This window comes from Chiloscyllium plagiosum, unplaced genomic scaffold, assembly GCF_037043375.1.
Source record: "Chiloscyllium plagiosum isolate Xiang-an unplaced genomic scaffold, Cpla_swu_hap1 HiC_scaffold_3, whole genome shotgun sequence".
NCBI classification, from domain to species: Eukaryota; Metazoa; Chordata; class Chondrichthyes; order Orectolobiformes; family Hemiscylliidae; genus Chiloscyllium; species Chiloscyllium plagiosum.
In genome coordinates, this window is record NW_028270141.1 from 10,289,253 (window position 1) to 10,300,916 (window position 11,664).

Genomic DNA, 11,664 nt, shown 5'->3' on the forward strand with positions numbered 1-11,664 from the left:
GCGCTAACCACTGGGCCACCGTGCAACCCCAGCTTATTACCTGTAGGTCCACTATAGGTCATTCTGTTATAATGCAATAGTTGTGTTCCTCTGCAACTTTGCGCTATAGAGAAAGCACTATATGGAAAAAGTCCTTTATGCCGTAGAAGATCACTAATAGAAAATTGCTATACCTGTTCAGTAGAAAGTTTGCGTTATCCAAAGAATGTTCATAATTTGTCAATCACATTGTCGCTAATTTGTGTTGATGAAATGCACATTACAGCAGAAGGACCTGTACATTAAAGTCCAGGGAATGAAAACATCGACCAGAGTCCTTTTTGTTTAATCTGGGATTTGGTATGGACATGGTTTTCCTACACTTTGGGTACGTTCTACATACCGTAACCCATTTCAGTTTCTCAACTTCCTTCTGCATTAAATGAAGTTTTTAACCTATATTGACCTGCTCAGAAGAAATATGACTGTGTAATACTGGTTGTACTGAAGCCAGACAAAGCTTTGATCTTTTGATAAAGAGAATGGCAGTCCAAACAGCATCCTGCTTTACAGTTTTCCACTTGATCCAGTTAATGAGCCAACCTTCATGCCACGTACACCACCTTTCAGACCAACTCGTCCATGCCAACCAGATATCCTAAACTGATTGAGTCCCATTTGGCCCATATCCCACTAAACCCTTCCTATTCATGCTCCGTTCAAGTTTCCAGTGAAAGACAACTAGAACACAGTATAAACAGTCTGTACACATTATTCATAGAAAGTAAACAACATATTCTAAGTCTTTAAAGCAGCGCTCAAACCAGTTTTCTTTAAGAGCTCTTCTTGAGATTTTATCAGAGGTCACTTTATGATTTTGAGGATCTTATCACGAACCCTGGCAAAATCGAGAAGGACATGGACTTTCTTCCTACGACATTGTGCACTCCTCCAGATGACTGAGAATGGTTTAACCAGGGTGATGGCAACTTGCGACCAGGCTGACATAGGCTGGTATCATGGCCTTTACTGCTGGTCCTTAGGGAAATGAGAAGATCCCACGTTGGCACCATCTTTTCCAGCAGGATCGCCAGGACCCTGCCTGCAAAGTGGGATCCTGATTTTCACATGTCTGCCGTGTCAGAGACAAACCATGCTGGGCAGTTTTAGACCACAGTGTTTGTCCAGGAACACAACAGCCTATCAAAGACGGCACAAGCTCAAGGGATGCCCATGAATTCCACAGTTAGTAAAAATCAAACATGCGGCACCAGAGAGGTAGGTAATAATTGGGATAAATTTAGTGAGATACTATGAGAGATCTGACTAAGCTTTGTGGTGACAAATCTTCCAATAAAATCAATGCAACTCAAACATAGCCAAATAAAACCATAAATTAAGCCAATAGCAACAATATTTCCTGTATTTTGCACTGAGGTGTGGTGTCTTTAGACTCACACAGGAGCGGAGTTAGAAGAATTCATGAATATTCTCAGTAATTTGCAACACACTATTGGACATAAAGCCACAACTCACAAAGAAAGCAAACAATCTCTAGACATCACAGCGGTTAAATTGGCACAGAACAACAGCAGAAGTTAACAACACAAGTTTGCTTTTTCAAAACAAATGAAAATCCATCATCTGAAATATCTTTATGTACAGTCTCAGTTGGCAGTTAGTAAGGCAAATACAATGTTAGCATTCATTTCAAGAGGGCTGGAATGCAACAGCGGGGATATATTGCTGAGGCTGTATAAGGCTCTGGTCAGACTACATTTGGAATATTATGAGTAATTTTGAGTCCTGTATCTAAGTAAGGATGCACTGATGTTGCAGGGGGTTCAAAGAAAGTTTACAAGAATGATTCCAGGGATGAAAGGCTTGTCAGATGAAGAGTGGTTGAGGTTTTCACTCCATGGAGATTAGAAGGAAGGTGGGGGGCGAATTTGATTGAAACTTACAGAATGCTGAGAGACCTGCAGAGAGTGTACATGGAAAAGTTATTTCCACTAGTAGGAAAGACTAGGAGCTGAGGGCACAGCCTCAGAGTGCAGGGATGACATTTAAACTGAGATGAGAAGGAATTTCTTCAGCCAGAGGGTTAATCTGTGAAACTCATTGTTGTAGAGGCCTGTGGAGACCATGTCATTGAGTGTATTTACGATAGAGATAGTTAGGTTCTTCATTGCTGGGAGTTAAGGGTAGTGGGGAGAAAGCAGGAGAATAGAGTTGACAAACATGACTGAATGGCAGAGCACACTCGATGGGCCAAATGGCCTAACTCTGTTACTATACTTTGTGTTCCTATGGAAACATACACAGACTGGTGAGGGTATAGTCAATGCCTTTCTAGTGCAGGAAGATAAAGCTAGACCATACCAACGAGGAAGTTATTAGATTTTTACTGTATCTTCCCTCTCAGTCTCAGATTTAAATCTCTTAATTTGTAGGGGGAGTATCTTCTCAGCAGACGGCTTGCAGTCAGAGAGCCCCAACATGGTCAGTGACGGGCATTCTGTAATCGGGGCTTGGACAGGGTTCTTCAACACTGTTTTAGATGGTCAGGGCCAGGTCCCTTTGCTTGTCATGATGAAGAGCCAGATGTCAGGCAGTCCATCACCTATCTTGGCTCTTTCTACCCTATTGTGGGCTGTTTTCTCCCGGAACAAGAGCAAGGGAGGGATTGAGTGAGCTGAAAGTGGCTGTCAGTGTTGGTTCTGGAGGGAGAAAGGTGAAGAAGTGTTCTGAGCAAGGGAGGAGACAGCACAGAGGCCATTCAGGGTTAATGGTGTGGCAGGTTGCAGAGAGCTGAGAGTGAGTGAGGGAAAACAGGCGCAGGCAATAGTGAGGGTAGTGGGACATAAGCCTTGGATGGCAGTCTGTGGTTCAAAGTAGAGTGATCGTGAGGTAGCAAACACAAAGTGATGGAACTTATCCTGACAGAGCAGAGAATGTTATTCACTTTCTTCCTACAGCGTTAGGCACTCTTCCAGATGGTTGATATTACATTGACCCAGATGGCAAACTCAGCCCAGGCTCCCAGGGTCTGTTGTTGTAGCCTCCTCAGTTGGTCATTTGGAAAAATTCCTGGATATCTGGCGAGTGGGAAAACAGAGATATTTTCAGACAAGAGAGACATCATTGGGAGGCAGTAGGTAGTTAATGAGTTGAGTTTGGAATCATGTGTAAGAAAGTGTGTTAGCCCTTATGGAGTGAAGTCCTCCATGAAACTCAACAATTTGCTAAAATAGATTCAGCCCCATGAGCTGAAAGGGAACAAGACTGCATGGCACAGTGGCTCAGTGGTTAGCACAGCTCCCTGGATAATGCTAGGGACACAAGCTTGATGCCAGCCTTGGGTGATTGTCAATATGGAGTTTGTAGGTTCTCCCCGTGTCTGCATGGGTTTCTGCCACACTTTCCTGTCACAGTCCAAAGATGTGGAAGTTAGGTGGATTGGTCAGGCTAAATTGCCCATAGCATCCAGGGATGTGCAGGCTAGATGGACTAGACATGGTAAATGTGGGGTTGTGGGATGGGGTGGGGATCTGGCTGGGATGCTTTCCTTAGGGTCGGTGTAGACTCAATGGGCTGAATGGCTTATTTCTGGACTTTGGGATTCTATGATTCTTAGGAAGACATTAAGCAGCATCCTCAGATTATTTTTTAACCCTTACTTCAATTTAATATTGAAATGGTAATGAAGTTGTATTATTGATATGAAATATTTAGTTACAAAAGTTGCAATTAAAAGTCAGTGTTTTGTAAGTCAATGTTTGTGAAGGTTGTTGATGTTTTATTTGTATTATTCATACAGACTTTAATAGGCACCCAATAAGATTTAGTGATATTAACATGAAGCTAAACAACTGTGGTTAAGACTGAAAATCCACTGGTGGTGAAAGATTGATGTTTTTGGAAAGATTAGCACTAAACATTACCAGAGATAATGAATTTCATTACCTTGCTGACATAAAGAAACAAGACGATATGTGGAAAGGTACCAGCAAGAGGCTTTGAGGCATTTTGTTAAGATGTGGATGATCTCTTGTGCAAAGCAATTGAAGGCAAATAAACAGTCAATGATTGTTCAAAGGACAAGTTTGTTCTAATTCAGTGAAAAGTTTTGAAAAATGTCAAGCTACCAATACACTTGTTCCAAAATTGCTTTCTGTAAGGAAAGTTATATACTAATTTGTAAGGATGGCAGTATTATTCAGTTTAACACATGCCAGGTTCATTACGTGCAAAGTCTAGAGTTAACATTAAACCTCAAGAGATACAATTAGAGAACCAAGCCCAGAGATTCTGAATTCAACAAAAAAATGTAAACGTTTGGAAGCTGTGCTGCAATCCAACATAGGAATCCGTTTCTTTACAGATACTATCCAAATACAGTCAATTCTTCTATCACTTGTTGCTTACATTCTTCTGCGATCCCCCGATATAGAAAAATTGCGTTTTAGAAACAACGCTTACAGTGATTGGCGCTATAATCATGTTACAGCCAACACACATTTAAAAAGTTCCTGCTTTTGAAACAGTGTCCCCAGTTCGTCAATCACATTGATGAAACACACATTATGACAGAACGACCTGTACATGGGATTGTCATCTGACCATTCTGAAGAGACCTCAACTCCAGCATTATTGTATGCCCACATAAAACTGCAAGTAAGGCCAACTGGGCATCTTGTTTTTTTTATTAATTTGTTAATACTATTATATTGCCCTATCTGTCAATTCACTGGAACAGCATGGCCAAGAGTTTTGTAGAGTTGTGCAGGCTGAATCCAGACGAATTGTTCTAGATCTCATTTTCATTATTTGGCAATAGGAGATGGGGTATAATGGGAACCTGAATTCAGCAGGGCCATTTGAAGTCAGGGTTGAATTTAAACATATGTCTTTTTATTTGGAGAAGTGGCCTTAACCCTCAATATGTGAGATTTTTTTTAAAAGTAGCCACAAATGCTCTTGAAGGGTGGATAACGTGAGTAAAACTATCATGTGTCATGGACCAGACCAGAACCCTCAAAATATTTTAAGAAAGTAGCCCAGACCCTAACTTTTTCTTATTTTAAAAGCAAATGCAAAATATCTGTACTCGATATAATGAGACTGGTCAAAGTATTCAAAATTAAACAAAAACACAATTTAGTTAAACATCATAGTTAAAATACAACCAGAAAAGGAAGAATTTAGAATGACTTGACTCTTTTGGAAACTGAACAAAATAATAGATACAGTAACTATGATTAATTAGTTGTTCCAATGTAGTAACATCCCGTAAACACTCCCCTTGGTAAAAAATGAAAATACAGACACAGATTCTCACCTGCAGTTTAGATTAGATTAGATTAGATTACTTAGTGTGGAAACAGGCCCTTCGGCCCAACAAGTCCACACCGCGACGCCGAAGCGCAACCCACCCATACCCCTACATTTACCCCTTACCTAACACTACGGGCAATTTAACATGGCCAATTCACCTGACCTGCACATCTTTGGACTGTAAGGGAAAACCCATCAAGAGAAAGTACAGAGAAAGTAGCAGCCAGGAGACATTCACTGAAGCTTCCAACTCTGTTGAGATCCCAATAGCTTCTAATGTTACTGAGAAACCAATACCCAGCAATCCTAATCTGAGAGAGCTGTCCACACCCATTCAGGTTGCATTAAAATAAACCCAAAGCTGTTTTCTCAAGTGGTTTTAACTAGCTAGCTCAGTACCTCTCATTCAATATCTCTCCTAAGAGGGCAACATAACTTCTTAAAGCTACAGCATCGTCACATGTTCCCCTAAAAAAAGGAACCAAGTATACAAAGATGGTTTCACTTTTCAAAAACCCTTAGTCTTACTCTATTCATCCACAATAATGCATATACATTGCGTTGGCTGTATCCATGCAAACATTCACTACTATAATCTATTTCAGTCTGCTTACTCCTGCCACCAAATGCCCCAGTCTTTCTTCACCAAAGTCACGACAGTGCATTGGCAATTGCATTTTCTCATCCTGCCACGTGCATAATTTTCAAATTGAATGCCTGCAATAATAAACTCCATCTAAACAGTCTGGAACTTTTGTCCTTAAATTTCTCCAGAAAGTTAATGGGTTATGATCAGTGTATACAATTGTCTCAGGCACATACTGGCAAATATAAATGTTGAAATGCTGAAACACCAACACCAAGCTCAAGGTTTCCTTTTCAATCATGGGAATATTTCTATTGATGATTATTCAAATTCTAGAAAATACCCAAAAAGGTCTTTCTATCTTCTCTTTGTCTTCTTATAAGAGTACAGCACCAATACCCATATCACTTGCATTGGTAGTCACCTTGAATGGTTTTGTGTCATTAGGTGCAGCTAACACTGGGGCAGTGGTTAACACAGCTTTCAGGCTGTAAAATGCCTTCTGATAGTTCACAGCTCACTGAAATTTTCTGCACTTCTGGAGCAATCAAACTGTTAAAATTAGGAATGAATATCTAATAAAAACCATTCAGTCCCAGGAATCGTAGTACCCCCCTCTCCATTAATGGCATAGAAACTCTCCAATAACCTTTGTTTTCACATGCTTCAGGGCCATCTATCCAATAACACGGCCCACGAACTTGACTTGGGCTTTTGTGAACTCACTTTTACCCAAATTTATCATCAAGCTATCCTCCCAAAGTCGATCAAACAATTCCAATAGATGCTACAAATATTACTTCCACAGATGACTAAAACTCACTAAGTCATCAATGTACAGCATGCAGAAATGACAAATCCTGAAATGATTTTATTGGTTACTGTTTGAAATGTGGTGTATGACTTTAAACTGGCACAGTTCATTTGGTGTCACAAAAGCCAAAATAATCTTCACTCTTTTGGATAAAGTTACCTGCCTGTATCCTCTGAGTAAGTCCAACTTAGAAATATAAGTTACTTGTCCCACTTTCTCAATAAATCGTCCAAACGTGAAATAGAATATGATTCAGATTTTGTAACTGATTGACTTTGTGGTAGTCCATACAAAATCTGATTTTGGCACCATTACTACGGTGAGCTCCAGTTGCTGCAACACATTTTAATTATGTTGTCTTTAAGCATGCATTCAATGTCTTTTTGAACCAGTACCAACTTTAAAGGATTAAGTCTATTAGGATGTTGATTAATTGGTAAAGCATTTCCTACATCTACATCATGTGTAATTAAATTAATACTTCACAGCTTATTCCCATATATGTCCCCGTGTGATTGCAATAACTCTTTCAGGTCTTTTCAATTTTTCCTGTGGAAGGTAACTCAGTAATTTATCCAAATTTTTGAGAACCTCCTCATTGTCCAATTTAATTTGAGGAATGTCCAATTTAGAATCCTCTGAACTTAGTTCTTCACTCTATGTTGTAAACAGTAATATATTCTCCTTCTGCTTTCCCCCAATCAAAATACCTTTTGAGCATATTCACATGATGTACTCTGTGAGATTTCCTTCTATCTGGTGTTCTTACTTAATAATTCATCTCACTCAATCCCCTTTTGATTTGGTAAGGTTAAGTAAATCTTGCATTTACAAGTTCACCTACATCCACTCAGACAATTGCAAAGTTTTGATTTCTTGTGCACTTACTGTTTCATCACATGTTGTGCTACTTTTAATGCCGTTTAGCCAACTCATCCGCTCTGTTTAATCTTCCTCTAAAGGTTGATAGGTTTTCCAAAGGTGTGGTCTCTGAACTCTGACTCACCAGTTTCTCCTTAATTAATTTCAGTAGTCCTCTCACCCCATTTCCAAAAACTAATACAAATGGACCGAATTTGGTAGATTCATTTGGTGCATCCCTAATTGCAAAAAGAGAAAATTGAATTCCTTTATCCCAATCCTCAGATAGTCTTGATTATAAGTCCTCACCATGGTCATTAAAATTTGATTCCACAATTTTAATGCTCTCTGAAATCCTGGATGCTACGCAGCGGGCTTGAATTGTTTTATTCCTAAACTATCCATAACTTCCTTGAATAACTTCAATGTAAAATTTGACCCTTGATCTAATTGTATTTCAGTGGGTAGAGTGTACCTAGTGAAAATTTTGAGTAACTCTTCTTTAAACTGTTTAGCCATGATAGTGCATAATGGGATGGCCTCTGGAAATCTCGTCAACAAATGCTGATTCCTACTTTTTGATTTAAGTAGGGGTCCTTTGCAATCAATTAAGACCATTGTAAAAGTTTTCTCAAAAGTGGAAATGGGAGTTAAGGTACTGGTTTTATCACTGCCTGAGGTTTTCCAATTACTTGACCCATATGGATATGGCCAGGAAAAGTCAACCAGTCCCTTATACAGTCCAGGCCAATAAAAATGTTTTTGTATTTTGGCTTGAATTTTCCTTACTCCCAAATGGCTGCCTATTGGTAATTCATGTACTACCCACAACACCTCCTTTCGATAAACCACTGGTAAAACAACTTGATGAACCTCTGCCTATTTCTCAGCCACCTGAATATATGATGGTTTCCATTTCCTAATTGACATGTCATTTTTAATATAGCAACATTCTAGGACACACTCAGATTCTACTTCGCTGTATGCGTTTTGGTGTAACTGCTTTAATTTTTCATCTTTCTGTTGTAATTAAGTCAATTTTTCTGAACTACAAGTATCCACTTTGTCTTCCAGCTGTTCTTAATGTTTTTCTCAATCATTTGATCAAGTATAGTCTCTGAAAATTAAACTTCAACTTCCTTGCTTTCTCCTCCTACTTCAACCTGTGGTGTTGTGAGATTGTTACCGGACAGTTGGGAAAACTCCCAGGATATACCTCCTGTAATAACTCAGTCGTCTGATTTTCCACTGGCTTTTCAACCACAATAGGCATCACTCCCACCTCTAATCCAGCTATATCAATTCCAAGGATAAACTGTATTCCTGGAAGTGAGAATTTCTCCTGTACTCTTTGCAGCACTTCTCCACTTTACACCGGATTTTCCAAACTCACTTTATGTAATGGAGCAATTTTTGTTTCACCATGAATTCCACATATTACCACATTTTTCTGGCAATAATCCTTCTGAATGACATGTCTCCTTATCTCTCACCTTCAAAGATTGACTTGCTCCTGTACCTCTTAAAATTTTTATTTCTTTACCTCACCTCATGGCGTCCATGAATATACCATATCCTCAAAAGTAAATTCTTGAATGAAATTTGGCAACCTTCTTCTCAACCAATTCCTAATCAGGTTGGACATTCTTCTTTAGCTTTTTAGCTTCTACCATGGTTTCTTTTACCACTTAAACAAAGCTCACTGGCTTATCCGTTTTCCCACATCCATTTTCCCAGTGCTTTTCCTAAATAACCAACGCTGTGACTTTATTACAATGAAAACATCTGACCTTTTTTACTACTCTTTCTCCCACATGGGTTTCATTTCTACCTTATGGTAAACTATCTTTACTATCTTCAATGAGATCTCCTTTTCCCTTCCCACCTGAGAATTTCTCTTTTCTCCAATTTCTATCCCTTACAAACTGAAATTGATGTCGAAAGCCAAACTTTGATTTATGAACTAACTCATAATCATTGGCCAATTCTGCTGCTAATCTTGCCGTTTGAAATCTCTTTCTGGATCAGTGGTGCTGGAAGTGCACAGCAGTTCAGGCAGCATCCGAGGAGCAGTAAAATCGATGTTTCGGGCAAAAGCCCTTCATCAGGAATACAGGCAGAGAGCCTGAAGCGTGGAGAGATAAGCTAGAGGAGGGTGGGGGTGGGGAGAAAGTAGCATAGAGTACAATAGGTGAGTGGGGGAGGGGATGAAGGTGATAGGTCAGGGAGGAGGGTGGAGTGGTTAGGTGGAAAAGAAGATAGGCAGGTAGGACAGGTCATGGGGACAGTGCTGAGCTGGGGGAAGGGGAAATGAGGAATCTCTAATCTTCCACATGAGATCTCATTACTTCAGGAAGTGAATTTTTGAACTCCTTCAAAACCATTATCTTTCTCAGAGCATCATTTTAAAAATCTATTTTTCAATGCATTATCCACTTTACTTTGTTTGTTCCTTTCTAACTCAATGTATGTTTGACCAGGGTCCTTCCTTAGATTCCTGAAATGTTGTCTGTCAGCTTCTGGCACTAGCTTATATCATTAAGATGGCATTCTTCATCTCCTCATTCTCCCCAGATACCTCCTCTGAGAGTGATGCAAATACCTCGCAAGCTACACCTATCAATTTTGTTTGGATCAATAATGTGCACACTGTCACCAGCCATTTCATTTGTTTAGCCACTTCCTCAAATGAAATGAAAAAAAGGCTTCTACATCCTTCTCCTTGAAGTTAGGCAATGCTTGAACATATTAAAACATATCCCCATCAGGCTTTTGACGACAATGGGATTGCTCTCCATCACTCTGTTCATCACTACTCCGATGTTTGACCCTGGCCTCCACCATTTTAAATCAACTTTGTGTTCTCAGTTCCAATTTCTGAAGTTCAAAAACTCTCTCTCTCTCACTTTCTCTCCCTTTATTCTCTCTCTCTCTCTCTTTCTTTCTCCCTCTCTGCTAAGGCTTTCCTCTCCTTATCTTTTTTCTCTACTTTTAATTGCAATTTAAACTGTTTCATTTCCTTTTCATGTTCAAGCTATTTCCATTTTCAATTGAATTTTAGCCATTTCCAAAGATTCCAATGGCATTCCTGGTGATTGTAAATGCTGTGCAATTGCCATAAATATCTCCCTTTTCCTCACAGGCACAGACAATTCCAACTCCATCTCCTTTGCCAATTCCAAAAATCTTTTCTTGCTCACTTTCTGTAAAAACTTCAAAGTGATTTCTTTCACCCTCAGGAAACTCTTAATGACTGAAAGAGCCATTATTACACAAGGCACTCTCTGTTTAAACCAAACAAATTCAAGACCTGAGATAAAAGAAAATAATATTTACCACTTATTACCTTTGAGTCCAATAATACTAATCCCAAATTGGAACTAGAGATTTTGATCTCAACAACAACCTCCAATGTTTATGGTCCAGACCAACCCCTCCCAAAATATATTAAGAAGATAGCCTAGATCCTAACTTTTTCTTACTTTAAGGTAAACGTAAGGTGCTTTGTTCCAGAAGCAAATTAATTGGCCAAACTACCAGATTTTATGTAAAACACACTTTATTCATCCACTATTGTTAAACTACAATAAGATAGAAGGAATTGGAATATCTTAACTCTATTGGAAACCTTAACAGAACTATAGATATAGTACCTACTACTAATTAACTGACCAAATATGCAACATTTCATTAACGCACCCTTGGAAAAAGGCAAATTCAGTCAAGCAGATGGTGTTGCATGTAACTCCAGTGACCCAGGAGGAGAATATATCAAAAGAAAGAGAGTACAGCAGCTGAGAGAGACCTACTGCAGCTTCTAAGCCTGCTGAGACCCCAACAACAACTGCTACTGATAAACTAAAATCCTAAAAATTCTGGTTCTGTGAGAGCTTACCCCCACCCATTCAAGATGATTTTATTGTTCCAACTTTAAAAAAAAACTCAAGGCCTCACAAGGTATTTACTCTATTGGTTTTTGTAGACTGCTTACCACCTTTGCCTTAAAACCTCTCTTTTAAAATAAAACAGAACAAAATAACCTCATAAAGCCACAGTATCATCATATCAAATCCTCATCAACAGTATA